The 16,456-nt window shown below is 46.0% G+C and overlaps 1 protein-coding gene across 2 annotated transcripts in view; it reads left to right on the top strand.

Moving 5' to 3' along the window:
• Positions 1 to 2,475: 2,475 nt before the first annotated feature.
• WIPF2 (WAS/WASL interacting protein family member 2) overlaps positions 2,476 to 16,456 on the top strand; it is a 58,684-nt gene continuing 44,703 nt past the window's right edge. Inside the window, exon 1 of one of the 2 annotated variants that reach the window (XM_032279763.1) lies at positions 2,476 to 2,684. The gene's annotated coding sequence lies outside the window, so the exon portion shown is untranslated. The remainder of the gene's footprint in view (positions 2,685 to 16,456) is intronic. The other variant, XM_032279762.1, reaches the window with a different exon arrangement.

Below are 16,456 nucleotides of genomic sequence, written 5' to 3'. Positions count from 1 at the left end.
CTTGTCACCCAGGCTGGAGTGCAGTGGTGTGATCTTGGCTCACTGCAATCTCCACCTCCTGGGTTCACGCGATTCACTTGCCTCAGCCTCCTGAGTAGATGGGATTATAGGCACCTGCCACCATGCCTGGCTAATTTTTGTATTTTTAGTACAGACGGGGTTTCACCACGTTGGCCAGGCTGCTCTCGAACTCCTGGACTCAGGTGATCCACCCACCTCGGCCTCCCAAAGTGCTGGGATTACAGGCGTGAGCCACTGCGCCTGGCCCCATATGACTCTTTTTTTTTTTTTTTGAGACAGTCTCGCTCTGTCCCCCAGGCTGGAGTCAGTGGCGCAATCTTGGCTCACTGCAACCTCCACCTCCCAGGTTCAAACGATTCTTCTGCCTCAGCCTCCCAAGTAGCTGGGATTACAGGTGCCCGCCACCATTCCTGGCTAATTTTTTGTATTTTAGTAGAGATGTGGTTTCACCATATTGGCCAGGCTGGTCTTGAACTCCTAACCTCAGGTGATCTACCCATCTCGGCCTCCCAAAGTGCTGGGATTACAGATGTGAACCACTGTGCCCAGCCTATTTGTCATTTTTATAATCAAGACATCATATTGATTTGTTTTTTGAAATTATGTGTCCAGGCATGTTATATTATCTGTTAATTTCACAGATAGTAGTGTTGCAAAATATTGGTTATAAAAAAGGAACACTGGGGCCGAGACAGGCGGATAACAAGGTCAAGAGATCAAGACCATCCTGGCCAACATGGTGAAACTTTGTCTCTACTAAAAATACAAAAATTAGCCGGGCGTGATGGCGTCAGCCTGTAGTCCCAGCTACTCGGGAGGCTGAGGCAGGAGAATGACTTGAACCCTAGGGGTGGAGGTTGCAGTCAGTCGAGATTGTGTCACTGCACTCCAGCCTGACAACAGAGGGAGACCCCATCTGAAAAAAAAAAGAAAAAGAAAAAGAAAAACGAGGAAGAGGCAGAGGATAGGAACTGTTGTATAGGGTACATTGCAGTGATAGAAGTCAGGTCCTCATAATGTAGAGTGAGTGAGGAGGGGACAGGCAGGAGATGAGGGTGAAGAGCTGGGAGGCTCTGGTAAGGAGTTTAGACCCACTGTCTCCCTGGCTCCATCGCCCCACCTATGGGCATGCAGGATGTAGACAGTTGAAAATCTCTACCTTGTGTCTCTGATCCCATGCCTGCAATGTGTTCCCTGCCTTCTCTAATTAGTAATAAAATTCCATTCATCCTTCAAGGTCCAGCTCCAAACCATTTAGGAAACCTCCTTCCATTCTTTGGCAGGAATTAATCGCTCCCTTGTCTGATATCCGACAGCACTAGTCACATGCTGACTTGTGTCTCAACTAGCTGTTTATGCACCAGTCTACCCACCAATGTAGTGAGTTCCCTGAGGGCAGAGGCTCTGTCTTAGTCACCTCTGTAGCCATCTCTTGGTGTTTAGCAGGTACTCGACGTGACATTTACTTGACTAGTGGGTGGTGCCTAGTACTACTCATGGCAGAAAAGAAGGAAAACAAAAATAATAACTTACGGTCTATTACATGTTTTCCCATTCATTACCTGATTTTAGCCTTCCAGCAACTCTATGAGACAGACGGGACAGGTACTATTAGACCCATTTTACAGATAGGGTAGCTGAGGCCCAAGGGCACACAGCTTGTAAATAATGGTGACTAAGTCCCAATCTTGTCCCCTTACTTCGGATTCTGTGCTAGGAACGGAATTAAACGGAAGAGTATTTTGAAGCTATAAGAGAAAGCGCTTTTCTGGGTAGACTAGGGAGAGATCCTTAGCTGTCAGGGGTTAACAGCAGCTCCATCAAGGAGGGCACAGGATTTCTCTCTCTGGCCCAAGCAGCTGGAGGAGTCCATAGCACCATCCTACAGCCCTGGAAGCTGGAGGAAACCCCAGCCCGAGAAAGAAGAGACCAGGGTCAGGTGGCTAAGATGACGTAAAGGATGACTGTGAGCAGAGGCCTGCCTCTGTTGCTATGCCAACCGGAGCTTGACTACTTGGACTTTGCAAGGTTGGCTGAGGCAGGTTCTTGGCTAACTCGAGATTAGGGAAGGATATTTAGCAGGGAGGGTGTGTGCGTGCAGCGGTTAAAGACGAAAGGAGTATATTCTAAAATGACTGTTTAGCTCAATGGTTCTCCGCTTTGACAACACGTTAGAATCACCTGCACAATTTCCTCATGCCTAAACTGCACCCCAGAATTAAATTAGAATTTCCGGGAGTGGGAACCAGGCATCATAGTTATTTAATTCTTGCCAGGTGATTCCAATTGCAGCTAACGTTGCAAATTCTGCTTTTAGCTGGTAAGCGGAATTCTTGCGACCTTCCCAAGATGGCAGCCACTCACCCGCTTCCGCCTGTACGTGCGCCGGCAGGGGGCGGGCTTCCCAGGGGCGCATGCGTCTCGCCTCTCCTCACTCCCCGCTCCCTCCTCCTTTTTCCCCCTCCTCCATTTTGTTCGCGGACGCTGGGGACGGTGGGAGCAGATCCATTTCCGGGTTGGCAAAAGGGGCGGCGGCGGCGGCGGCGGCGAGAGGGAGAGCTTGCCGGGGGGCGAGCTGTACAGGACGAAGCCGGAGCGTAGGCGGTGGAGGATTCGCTCCCAGAGCAGCTGCGGCCAGGTTGGAAAGAGGCCAGGGCGGCTGGGTCCGTCGCTGAAATGACCTGCGGACCTGCCTGGGAGGGAAAGTCGGGGAAGGGGGGTTCGGGGCGGGGCTTGAGGAGAGGGGGGCATTGGAGGAGGGGCCGGAGGGGGAGAAGGGTCTTGGGGGCGGGGCCTGAGGGGCGGGGGCCTAGGGGCTGGATCGGAAGAACCTGGAAGAGAGAGGGCGTGGGGAATCTCGGGTGGAATGGTGGGGTATTGGTCTGGGGCGAGTGTGTACTGGGAAAATGGGGAGGAAGGATTTTGAGAGACAGGTAATAAGGGCTCCTGAAGGACTGGGTGAGGTAAGGAGGCAACTCAGGGTGAGGAACGAGATAATCGTGCGCGAAAAGGGGGACGGGAACGGAGGACCTGCTGGAAACAGCTAATTAGCAGGATGCTGTGGGTGAGTAGCCCAGTGTGACATTTTGGGGATTGAGGTGAAAGGTAGAGGTTTGGAAGATGGCTAGGGAAACTGCTTACACTAGAGGGAATCTTGAGAGCGTTGGGAATCTTGAGAGCGTTTGTTGAAAAGGAATCAGAATAGAGTTAAAGGTTGGATTGAGAATGTTGAGATGCACATTGGAACGTCTAGAGTTGAGGGTTCATGTTGAAGTGGTGTGAAATGAGGGAAGATGGAATTTCTTTTTTTTTTTTGAGTTGGAGTCTCGCTCTTGTTGCCCAGTTTGGTCTTGAACTCCTGGGCTCAAGCGATCTTCCCACCTCGGCCTCCCAGAGTGCTGGGATTACAGGTGTGAGCCACTGCGCCAGGCCACAATGGAAATCTTAAAGTGTTCAGCATTGCAGTGTGTATGGTCGAGTTTTTGATCAGGAAACAAAGTTCTCTTTTTTTATTCTTTTTCTGAGACGGAATCTCGCTCTGTCATCCAGGATGAGTACAGTGGTACAATCTCGGCTCAGCACAACCTCCGCCTCATAGGTTCAGGCGATTCTCCTGCCTCAGTCTCCAGAGTAGCTGGGATTACAGGCGTGCACCACCATGCCTAGCTAATTTTTGTATTTTTAGTAGAGATGGGGTTTCACCATGTTGGTCAGGCTGGTCTCAAACTCCTGACTTCAGGTGATTCGCTGGCCTTGGCCTCCCAAGTGTTGGGATTACAGGCATGAGCCACCTCGCCTGGCTGGAAAGTTCTTAGATAACATTGGGGCAAGGAGCTGGTATGTGATGGAATTACGATTATTATTATTTTTTAAGAGACGTGGTCTCACCTTGTCACCCAGGCTGGAGTGCAGTGACATGATCATGGCTCCTTGAAGCCTTGACCTCCTGGGCTCAAGTGATCCTCCTGTCTCAGCCTTGCCAGTAGCTGGGACCACAGATGGGCCCGCTACTCCCACCTAACGTATACATATATAGGTGTTTTTTTTTTTTGTAGAGAAGGAGTCTTGCTGTGTTCCCCAGGCTAGTCTGTAACTCCTGGTCTCAAGCGATCCTCCCACCTCACCCTCCCAAAGTGCCGGGATTACAGGTATGAGCCACTGTGCCTGGCCCAGAATTTGTTTTTTTTTTTTTTTGAGACGGAGTTCCACTCATGTTACCCAGGCTGGAGTGCAATGGCGCGATCTCGGCTCACCGCAACCTCCGCCTCCTGGGTTCAGGCAATTCTCCTGCCTCAGCCTCCTGAGTAGCTGGGATTACAGGCATGCACCACCATGCCCAGCTAATGTTTTGTATTTTTAGTAGAGACGGGGTTTCACCATGTTGACCAGGATGGTCTCGATCTCTTGACCTCGTGATCCACCCACCTCGGCCTCCCAAAGTGCTGGGATTACAGGCTTGAGCCACCGCGCCCGGCCCCGTATTTTTTTTTTTTAAGACAGGGTTTCACCACATTGGTCAGGCTGCTCTTGAAATCCTGACCTCAGGTGATCCGCCGGCCGTGGCCTCCAGAGTGCTTGGATTACAGGCGTGCGCCACCATGCCCGGCCAGAATTTGTATTTTTTAAAGGACTTCAATAATCTGTTACTGCTTTGGGCTCTCCCAGGGTCTCCATTCCTTTTTCATGCTGTTATTTTTGCCTTACAGTTTTGGTTTTTGACTGTCTTACTGAATGTTTTTGGCTATTCTGTTCTCCTTTTACAAATCAGAAGAGAACCTCAGGGAATAAGGAAGGTTTTGGCCTACCTATGGATTTACCTTCAAGGCAAATCATTAAAGTTTCATTTTTTTTCCCTTTTGAAATATAGGTCTCATCTGTCCCTGCCTCTAAAAGCTTGTGTTAACACGTGGGGTCTTTAAGTGGTTGCATAGAAGTGATCTCTGAAAAACGAGATTGAGATATTAATATTTAGAAGATAGGCAATGGTGCACCTGCCTGTAATCCCAGCTTCTTGGGAGGCTAAGGCAGGAGGATTGCTTGAGCCCAAGAGTTTGCCCATTCTGGGCAACATAGCAAGACCCTGTCTTTTAAAGAAAAAGAAGGCTGGAGACAGTAGCTCACTCTGGTAATCCCAGCACTTTGGGAGGCCAAGGCGGGTGGACCACCTGAGATCAGGAGTTTGAGACCAGCCTGACCAACATGGTAAAACCCTGTCTCTACTAAAATACAAAAATTAGCTGGATGTGGTGGCGGGCACCTGTAACTCGGCCTCTTGGGAGGCTGAGGCAGGAGGATCACTTGAACCCAGGAGGCAGAGGTTACAGTGAGCTGACATCATGCCATGCAGTCCAGCCTGGGCAACAACAGTGAAACTCTGCCTCAAACGGAAACAAAAACAAAAAAGGAAACATGTTTTTCTGTTTCTTCCTCTCAGCCTTGCTCCTCTGTGTGTGTGTGTGTGTGTGTGTGTGCGCGTGCGTGTGTGCGCGCTCTCACGTGCTGACCAGGGAATAATTAGTTTTGATTTGATGCATATTCGATGAGTTTCGCGCTTGTTGCCCAGGCTGGAGTGCAGTGGCGCAATCTTGGCCCACTGCAATTTCCGCCTCCCAGGTTCAAGCGATTCTCCTGCCTCAGCCTCCCAAGTAGCTGTGGCTGCAGGCACGCACCACCGCGCCTGGCTGATTTTTTGTATTTTAGTAGAGATGGGGTTTCACCATGTTGGTCAGGCTGGTTTTGAACTTCTGGCCTCAAGTGATCTGCCTACCTTGGCCTCCCAAAGTGCTAGGATTACAGGTGTGAGCCACCACGCGCAGCCCTTGTGGTGGCTTGACAGACACTGACTTTCTTCATGGATTCTTTGAGAATTCACTGAAAAATAATATTTTGGACAGTTGAGCCTTATACTTAGGTCTAGTTGCTGTGTCCTTGTCAGTTGGTAGAGATCAGTGTGTTTGTGGACAATTTTAAATTATTTTTAATCCTTTCAAACCCCGACTGTTTCAGCTTTTTCTTTGGGTAAAATACTCTGAACACTTTACTCATATGTGAACTTGTTTAGCTTAGAAAAAGAGTTCCTGAAAGTCTTGGGAATTTTTTCTTTCTAAGAGACAGGTCTCACTCCGTTGCCCAGACGGCAGTGCAGTGGTGCGATCATAGCTCACTGCAATCTTGAACTCCTGGGCCCAAGTGGTCCTCCCGCCTCAGCCTCTTTGAGTAGCTAGGAGTTTTGGCATTTCTAAGGATGTGGATTTGCTAAAAAGGGGGCATTTCTAATTCTTTTTTTTATTTTTTTTCCTTGAGACAGAGTCTCTCTTTTTTTTTTTTTTTTAAATTTTTATTTATTTATTTTTTTAATTTATTTTTTTAAAGACAGGGTTTCACCATGTTGGTCAGGCTGGTCTTGAACTCCCGACCTCAGGTGATCCGCCTGCCTTGGCCTCCAAAGTGCTTGGATTACAGGCGTGAGCCACCGCACCCAGCCAGAGTCTCGCTCTTGAGTGCAGTGGTACGATCTTAACTCATTGCAACCTCCACCTCTCAGGTTCAAGCGATTCTCTGCCTCAGCCTCCCATGTAGCTGTGTTTACAGGCACTCACAGCTGTGCCTGGCTAATTTTTTGTATTTTTAGTAGAGACTGGGTTTCGCCATGTTGGCCAGGCTGGTCTTGAACTGACCCTAAGTGATCTGCCTGCCTCGGCCTCCCAGAGTGCTGGGATTACAGGTGTGAGCCGCTGTGTCCAGCTGGGGCATTTTTATTTTATTTTTTTCTTGGGACAGGGTCTCACTCTGTTGCTCAGGCTAGAGTTCAGTGGTGCAATCTTGGCTCACTGCAACCTTCATCTCCTGGGTTCAAGCGATTCTCCTGCCTCAGCCTCCCAAGTAGCTGGGATTGCAGGCACCTGCCACAACGCCTGGCTAATTTTTGTATTTTTATTGGAGACAGGGTTTTACCATGTTGGCCAGGCTGGTCATTTCTAATTCTGTCTCACACTTGTTACCAGAGTACTGTTTACCCTAGCTGGTAGTGATAAGTTACGTGATACCGGCACAAAGGTGAAATGCAGGGGAGGTGTGAACATTGGAGTTTTCAGGTTTTACTGATGGCTTTTACAAAGGGAAGATTCTAGACTCACTAGGTGTTTTTAGAAAAAAAAAAAAGAAAAAAAGAAAAAAAAAGAGGGCAAGAGAAAAGTCTTGTTCTATTGAAGAGAAAATTATTAATTGTTCTTTCTTTACTTGGGCTCTCTGATTGGGTGAGTAACCTGGTATACTTTAGTCTGTTTTCCTGCTCTGAATTAAGTATAAAATTCATGAGCTGGCCAGGCGCGGTGGCTCAAGCCTGTAATCCCAGCACTTTGGGAGGCTGAGGTGGGTGGATCACCAGGTCAAGAGATCGAGACCATCCTGGTCAACACGGTGAAACCCCGTCTCTACTAAAAATACAAAAAATTAGCTGGGCATGATGGCGCGTGCCTGTAATCCCAGCTACTCAGGAGTCTGAGGCAGGAGAATTGCCTGAACCCAGGAGGCGGAGGTTGCGGTGAGCCGAGACCGCGCCATTGCACTCCAGCCTGGGTAACAAGAACGAAACTCTGTCTCCAAAAAAAAAAAAAAAAAAAAATTCATGAGCTGTTGCTTCAGGCAGCATCAGCAAACATAGTCTTTTTACAACCCTGCAGGCTACAAAATATATGTACTTATTTGAGAGTAAAAACCTGCTTAATATTATGCTATTTCAACCTACAGCATACCGTTTTGGTTTGTGTTTTAAGGGGATTTTGAGATAACTTATGGAGGCTCAGTGCTTCTGGGCAGGCTTTTGGTACAGCCTGCTTCTTTGACGTAACGATTTTCCATTTTTCCTGTCCTGTCACAGTTTTCCATTGCTCTTCTTGAGCCAGTCCTAAGTAGAAAATGGCAAATTACACATTTTTTCTCTCCTTTTAGTCTGTGGTGGACATCTTGTCTGTGTCACAGTTTGATACTACCAAATTGAAAGGATTCTTCACTGCTTCAGATGGGGAGGGTGACAGAAGCTGAGCTGTTTCCTGGGTCAGAGAATGGACTCTGTCAAAGCAAAGAATAGTTGTAGAGACACAAACTGGGCCCTTGAAGCTGTGACTAACATTTTGGCAACGTGCATCTCTTTGCCAAATAACTTCTTTTCTTCTTGAGTGTGATTGTTGATCTCCTTCTCAAAGTAGGCTCTTGTTGCTACTGTTCCTCACACAACTCCCAGACAAAAGTTGGCAGAGTTCCGTTTGACTGACTGTGTCTTGAGGGAGATACCCCGGATTAGAGTGGATGGGGCGTTCCGTGTCAAAATGAGGTTCATTGGCAGATCCCGAGAGCTGCTCTGCAAAGACATAGAGGCATGGTACTCTTTACTGAATGTTCTTGCAGTCTTTTACCTTTCTTCTAAATTCAAATCTGTTTCTTATTCATCTGGTGATTAAATGCAGAATCACTGCCTTTGCCTTGCTTTAAAAGTCCAGGGTATCGTAGAAGAGAAGAGAATATTTCCAACTTTTTTTTTTTTTCCCCTTTTATCACTCTCAAGCCATTGAGCCATTGAGCTTGTAGTTCCTGAGGAACTACGAGCTAAATGTATGAGCATTTCTTGACGTTATCTATGGAGGGTCACTTAAAAAATGCTAAATAGACCTTTATGGGGAAAAACAATGTTAATAGGAAAGAAAGGTGATATGTTTGCTAATGCTGTGTCAGTCTTAACTCCCTCAAGATTTTGGCTTAGTTTGCAGAAAGAGCCTGTGGAAGTATGGAAGTTATCAAATAGGGGAGCCAGGAATTGGTTTCTTCCTTGCCATTTAGGCGTGGCAAACTTAGAGCAATCTGCAATGGCTATCTAACAATGTGTTCTACTTAGTAAATACTTTCTTTTTTTTCAGGGCATAGTTAGCTAAGGTAGAGTTATCTCTAATATGTTTTGGGATGGATTGTGAAGATCATTCCCTGTTTATTTTGAGACAGGGTCTCTCTCTGTCACCCAGGCTGGAGTGCAGTGGTGCGATCTGTAGCCTCGACCTCCCCCAGCTCAGGCTCAGGTGTTCTTCCCACTTCAGCCTCCTATGTAGCTGGGACTACAGGCGAACGCAACCATGCCTCGCTAATTTTTATTTTTTGTGGAGATGGGGTTTCACCATGTTGCCCAGCCTGGTCTTGAACTTCTGGACTCAAGCAATTTGCCTGCCTCCTCACCTCCCAAAGTGCTGGGATTATAGGTGTGAGCCACTGGGCTCACCCATTGTAATTGATTTTCAAAAAAATTTTAGTTTTTTAAGCCTCATGGATTCAAATTGAGTGCCATTTGGATTTTGAGGCCCCTCAGTGGAAATAATTTGTTTTTAGCAAGTATTTATAATATTTCTAAAGTACAAATCCACTGACCTACTTTCTGTGCTTCTGGAAATACTGAATCTAATAATCCTTTGTTTTTTCCTCCCAATAATCCCTCTTACTGTGAAAACATTCTCCATATGTATTCAGATGGGGATAGTTGGTTTAAAATATAGAATATTCTTCTAAGGTAGTACACTCTAGTATGGGATGCAATGTCTGGGATTTGTGGATAAGTGAGTTTTCCTTTTTCTATTTCTACCCTCCCAGTGCTCAGCCAGAAGGCAGTATGTTTATCATCTTAAGAGCCAGGTGTAAGACATTTAAACTCTTTCTTTCTCTGTCTTAGAGATAAGAACAGAACTGTTTTTAGCAAATTAATAGATAATACAAAATTTAAAATACAAAAAAGCATATAAGCAGGATGGTGGCCGTGGAAGTCAGAGTCCACTAAGGAGTATGTATCAACTCACCTGCAAGGAAAAAAAATGTACATAGTGAATGCCCTTGGAAACATCTACGTTTGTCTTCCTATTAATCCGGTTCATCTTTCCAGAGGCAACTAATATTACTATTTTCTTAAGATCTGTTCCAGGCTGGGCGTGGTGGCTCACGCCTTTAATCCCAGCACTTTGGGAGGCTGAAACATAGGTACATAGTGTATATGTCTATTAGTATAGGAGAGGTACCAAGCATGTTCCAGTGAAGAAGCATGTATATTTGGCTGTTTGCATGTATGACTGTATCTGTAGGGTAAAATCTTAGAAGTAGAATTCCTGAAGCTGATTTTCTTTGTTGTTTATTATTCATTTATTCAATAAGAATTTTTGAACTCCTACTGTGTGCCAAGTACTGTGGTAGGGGATGCAGATAGGGCAGTGAACAAATGGACACAGTCTTTTTTTTTGAGACAGAGTCTCACTCTGTCACCCAGGCTGGAAGTTAGTGGTCACACATGGTTCATTGTAGCCTTGACCTTCTGGGCTCAAGCAATCCTCCCACCTTAGCTTCTTCTGTAGCTGGGAGCTCAGGTGTGTGTACCACACTTGGCTAATTTTTAAATTTTTGTTTGTTTGTTTTTGTGATGGAGTCTTGCTATGTTGCCAGCCTGGAGTGCAGTGGCACGATCTTGGCTCACTGCAACGTCCACCTCCCAGGTTCAAGTGATTCTCCTGCGTAGCGGGGACTAAAGTGTGCACCACCATGCCCACTAGTTTTTGTATTTTTAATAGAGATGGAGTTTCACCATGTTGGCCCGGATGGTCTCAATCTCTTGACCCCATGATCCTCCTGCCTTGGCCTCCCAAAGTACTGGGATTACAGGCGTGAGCCACCGTGTTGAGCCACTATTTCTTAAGTTTTTTGTAGACATGAGGTCTTACTTTGTTGTCCAGGCTGATCTTGAACTCCTGGGCTTCAGCAATCCTCCCACCTTAAAGTGTTGTAATTATAGGCATGAGCCACCACACCTGGCCCTGACTTGGTCTTGCCTTTATGGCAGTTATGATCTAGTGGGGAAGACTTTTTTTTTTTAAACAGGGTTTCACTCCCATCTCAGCTCACTGCAGCCTCCATCCACCTCCTGGGCTCAAGCGATTCTTCTGCCTTAGCCTCCCAAATAGCTGGGACTACAGGTGCACACTTCTGTGCCTGGCTAATTTTTGTATTTTTTGTAGAGGTAGGGCGTTGTGATGTGGCCCAGGCTGGTCTTAAACTCCTGGGCTCCAGTGATCCGCCTGCCTTGGCCTCCCAAAGTGCTGGGACTACAGGCATGAGCCACTGCACCTGGCCAAAGACTTTTTTTTTTTTTTTTTTTTTTTGAGATGGAATCTTGCTCTGTCACCCAGGCTGGAGTGCAGTGGTGTGATCTCGGCTCACTGCAACCTCTGCCTCCTGGGTTTAAGCCATTCTCCTGGCCTCAGCCTCCCAGGTAGCTGGGACTAACAGGCGCATGTCACCATGACTGGCTAATTTTTTTGTATTTTTAGTAGAGATGGGGTTTCACCATGTTGGCCAGGCTGGTCTCAAACTCCTGACCTCAAATGATCTGCCTCCCTTGGCCTCTGAAAGTGCTGGGATTACAGGCATGAGCCACTGTGCCCAGCCCCCAAAATTTATTAAACAAATAATTATTACCATTGCTGTAAATGCTGTGGAGACAGCTAATGTTTAGCCCAGCCCAAGTTGATTGAGAGGAAGGGCAGTCAGAGATCTCTGAGAAACTGACTTTTAAGGCTGAAACCTGAGAATGAAGGGAGGACAAAAGACTGATCTGGGTAGAGGAGTTGGCTTAGGCGAATGTCCCGAGGAGGGAAAGAATGTTTGTATTTTGAGGAATTGAAAGAAGTTCCAGTGTGACTGGAGCTTAGGGAGTAAAAAGCAGAGAGGTGGGAGGCAAGGCTTCAGAATGTGGGCTGTCCTAAAACATGGGTAAATAGGCTGGCATGGTGGCTTACGCCTGTAATACCAACACTTTGGGAGACCAAGGTGGGAGGGTCACTTGAGCCCAGAAGTTCAAAACCAGCCTGGGCAACATAGGGAGACGGCCATCTCTACAGAAAATTAAAAAATTAGCCGGGCGTGTGATGAGCACCTGTGGTTCCAGCTACTCAGGAGGCTGAAGTAGGAGGATCACTTGAGACCAGCAGAGGGAGTCTGCAGCAAGCCGTTGCAGCACCACGCCACTCTAGCCTTGAGACAGAGTGAGACCCTGTTTCAAAAAACAACAAAAAGAGCAATAGCATAGTGAATTTTGAGGTCAGCCTCTAAAGCAGAGCTTTTTTTTTCCTGTCAGTTCTTTAATTTGCTAGTGTTGATGATGAGACCATGTCTGATGTTTATGCAGTGAAACAGGTTTTACAAGAACTTTTCTGGATAAAACCTGTTCTTTTAGTCTTGATTTCTCATAGTTCCTACAAATCCAACTTGGTTGACTGGATTAGCTCTTAAAATTTTAGGATCTTAGAAATTGTTTTGGAGATTAGGATTATTGGGGAATAATTCGTATATTATGGGGGATGATGGGATTGTTAGTTTACCAGACCTGCTATTTAGCAAACAGAAAACCAGGGAGGGTTTTTTTGTTTTTTTTTTTTTAAAAAAAAAAAAAGAAAAAGAAAACGAAAACCTGTTACTGCTAGGGAATGATGGCTGTTTTTAAAATAATCTTCATGGGCTAGGGAGAGAACAGATGTTTTATTTTGAACTGATGAATATAGTATTCTGTCACACTCATCATCTAGACCATATGTCTTAGCACAACACATAAGTCTTTTTGGACACACAAGGAAGCCCGAGGGCCATTATACTTCTGAATGTAAAGCATTTTTATCTGTAAGTATATTGACTTTTGTTCAGAAATCACAGTACTCAAAACCCAGATGGTCCTGTTTGATTTAGTTACCTTTCTTGTTTAATTGTATCAGCTTGCCCTGTTTTTATAACTTAAAGTAGACTCTTGACTTAGTAGCCTATCACTGGTGATCAAGGGATGAAAATGTGCAAATTTTTCCAGCATTTCAGCAAGGAGCATCTGTGTTTCTGATGGCTTAAGGGTATTAGAATGCAAGAGAAGAGACTTCTTGACAATGAAAGTCACAGCTTTGTCATTAGATTATCCGTGGTGAGTTGGGACTTAATATATTATCTTTGAAATGAGGCATGACACTTCTCTCCATGTGAGATCTGGATCATCATTTTATGGAGCATCTGCTTAAGTCTTCTTTCAGGCCTTTTCTTAGTGGAGACTGTCATCACTGGATTTTCCTTCTGACTGTTCTCTGTCTGTGCTTTTCTACTTTTATGTATGGAGTGTGCAGATGAATACTGGCTCCTGGAAGTTGGGAGCTAGTAATATGAGATACGGCTAGCTTAAAATCTGAGAAGAGCTGTTTCTTTTGTCATCAATGAATAGGTTTCAGTCTGCCTTGTAATTGCATTTTAAATCTAATTAAGTTTCTTAGAACATCCAAAAATTCTTTGAGAACAGATGTTGAATTTTTTTTTTAAGCAGTTAGTGGCGTTAAGTTGAAAACAAGACCTAAAAAGAGAGCTAAGGTAATTGATTTTACTTTTTTTTTTTTTTTGAGACAGGGTCAGGCTGTGTCACCCAGGCTGGAGTGCAGTGGTGCGATCTCTGCTTACTACAACCTCTGCTTCCTGGGCTCAAGCGATCTTCCCGGGTCAGCCTCCTGAATAGTGGGATTGCAGGCACATGCCACCATATCTGGCTAATTTTTTTTTTTTTTTTTTTTTGAGACAGTCTTTCTCTCTTGCCCAGACCAGAGTGCAGTGGTACAATCTCAGCTCACTGCAGCTTCTGGCTCCTGGGGTAAAACAATTCTCATGCCTCAGCCTCTGGAGTAGTTGGGATCACAGGTGCATGCCACCAAACCCAACTAATTTTTGTCATTTTAGTAGAGACGGTGTTGGCCAGGCTGGTCTCGAACTCCTGACCTCAAGCAGTCCACCTGCCTTGGCCTCCCAAAGTGCTGGGATTACAAGCATAAGCCACCATGCCTGGCCTAATTTTTGTATTTTTTGTAGACAGTTTCACCATGTTGCCCAGGCTGGTCTTGAACTCCTGAGCTCAGGTGATCCACCCACGTTGGCCTCCCAAAGTGATGGGATTACAGGTATGAGCCACTGTGCCTGGCCAGTAATTGATTTTAAGATTCATTTCTCTATTTTTGTGCCTGCCTTTCAATTAATTTTGGTTATGATTTCCTATGGTAGAGTGGAAGTTGCTCACATATTTGCCCTCTATTAAGAGTAAGTAAGCTCTGGGGTTGTTGATCACTGTGTGGTTACATCCAGCCTGTGGCAGAGATTCAGGTCACATTAGCCAGGCTGCTGCCATTTGAGTTGTCAAGATAATGTTCTAGAATTGGACTTAATTAAGTTTTTCTTTTTTTTTTTTTTTTTTTTTTGAGGCAGAGTTTCACTCTTGTTACCCAGGCTGGAGTGCAATGGCGCGATCTTGGCTCACTGCAACCTCCGCCTCCTGGGTTCAGGCAATTCTCCTGCCTCAACCTCCTGAGTAGCTGGGATTACAGGCACGCGCCACCATGCCCAGCTAATTTTTTTTGTAGTTTTAGTAGAGACGGGGTTTCACCGTGTTGACCAGGATGGTCTCGATCTCTTGACCTCGTGATCCACCCGCCTCGGCCTCCCAAAGTGCTGGGATTACAGGCGTGAGCCACCGCGCCCGGCTTTTTTTTTTTTTTTGAGACGGAGTTTCACTCTTGTTACCCAGGCTGGAGTGCAATGGCGTGATCTCGGCTCACCGTAACCTCCGCCTCCTGGGTTCAGGCAATTCTCCTGCCTCAACCTCCTCAGTAGCTGGGATTACAGGCACGCGCCACCATGCCCAGCTAATGTTTTGTATTTTTAGTAGAGATGGGGTTTCACCATGTTGACCAGGATGGTCTCCATCTCTTGACCTCGTGATCCACCCGCCTCAGCCTCCCAAAGTGCTGGGATTACAGGCTTGAGCCACCGTGCCCGGCGATTTTTCCATTCTTATATATTATCTGTTGAGGCCAGAGGTGATGGCTCAAGCCTGTAATCCCAGCACTTTGGGAGGCCAACGCAGGTAGATCACTTGAGATTGGGAGTTCAAGACCAGCCTGGCCAACAAGGTGAAACCCCATCTCTATTAAAAATAAAAAAATTAGCCAGGCATGGTGGCACATGCCTCTAATCCCAGCTACTCAGGAGGCTGAGGCGGGAGACTCATTTGAACCCAGGAGGCGGAGGTTGCAATAAGACGAGGTTGTGCCATTGCATTCTAGCCTGGACCACAAGAGCAAAACTCCATCTCCAAAAAAAAACCGAAAACCCAAAATTATCTGGGTGTGGTGGCATGTGCCTGTAGTCCCAGCTATTTGGGAGGCTGAGAGGTGGGAGGGGGTCAAGGCTGTAGTAAGCCACTATCACACCATTGCACTTCAGCCTGGGTGCTGAAGTGAGACCCAGAGTGAGAGACCCTTTCTTCAAAAAGAAAAAAGAAAAGAAAAACCATTTTTGTTGTTTCAAAGAGGATACTAGATGCTTACAAGACCACTGGAAGTCTGGAAGAGCATAGGTCAGGGAAAGCCTTGTTGCAGGGATTTTAAGAAATTGCTGCTATTAATTTTTTTTTTTTTTTTTTTTTTCTTGAGACGGAGTTTCGCTCTTGTTACCCAGGCTGGAGTGCAATGGCGCAATCTCGGCTCACCACAACCTCCGCCTCCTGGGTTCAGGCAATTCTCCTGCCTCAGCCTCCTGAGTAGCTGGGATTACAGGCATGTGCCACCATGCCCAGCTAATTTTTCGTATTTTTAGTAGAGACGGGGTTTCACCATGTCGACCAGGATGGTCTCGATCTCTTGACCTCGTGATCCACCCGCCTCGGCCTCCCAAAGTGCTGGGATTACAGGCTTGAGCCACCGCGCCCGGCCTGCTGCTATTAATAATCTTAGCTGCCTTAAGCACCAAAACAGGCAGTTTGCAGAACATTGGAAACTGCTGCAAACCACATGTCTGCCATGTGTCTGAGGCTACACACCCTCTCATTGCTACTGGAGAAGCAATAATGGCATCTACCCTTCTTCCATTGTGCAAATCTTAAGTGTTGGTAGAATGTAAACCACAATGGCACTGATAAATGTAGTTCCCAGGCCTCCCAACTTCTCCCCAACTCTAGATCAATCCAGAAGGAAGTAGAAATGAAAGTTACAAAAAAAAAAAAAAAAAAATAGCGCCCAGCATAATGACTGTGTCGTTCGATTACCTTTACTTCCTTGTGCAGTTTTTCTCTAGATAAAGTAATCGTCATTCTTTTCCTTCCTTCCTTTTTTTGTTTTCTGCTTGTTTTACTGAAAGTCACTGATTCATCCCTAAACTCTGACGGAGGTGTAAATCTCTTCTCATCGTTGAAGCACATTAGCGGAGCACCTCTTCAGAGGCTTTATGAAAGGAGTCTTTGGAGAGTGGGACTTTTTGGAGGCCTTATCTGAATTATCTCCTTTCTACCTTTACTCTTGGTAGTTTTTTTTTTTTTTTTTTTTTGAGACGGAGTCTTGCTCTGTCACCC

The sequence above is a fragment of the Sapajus apella genome, unplaced genomic scaffold, assembly GCF_009761245.1.
Source record: "Sapajus apella isolate SASKATOON/1434 unplaced genomic scaffold, GSC_monkey_1.0 scaffold12, whole genome shotgun sequence".
In the NCBI taxonomy this organism is placed as follows: domain Eukaryota; kingdom Metazoa; phylum Chordata; class Mammalia; order Primates; family Cebidae; genus Sapajus; species Sapajus apella.
This window is presented reverse-complemented; position numbering and strand designations above follow the sequence as displayed.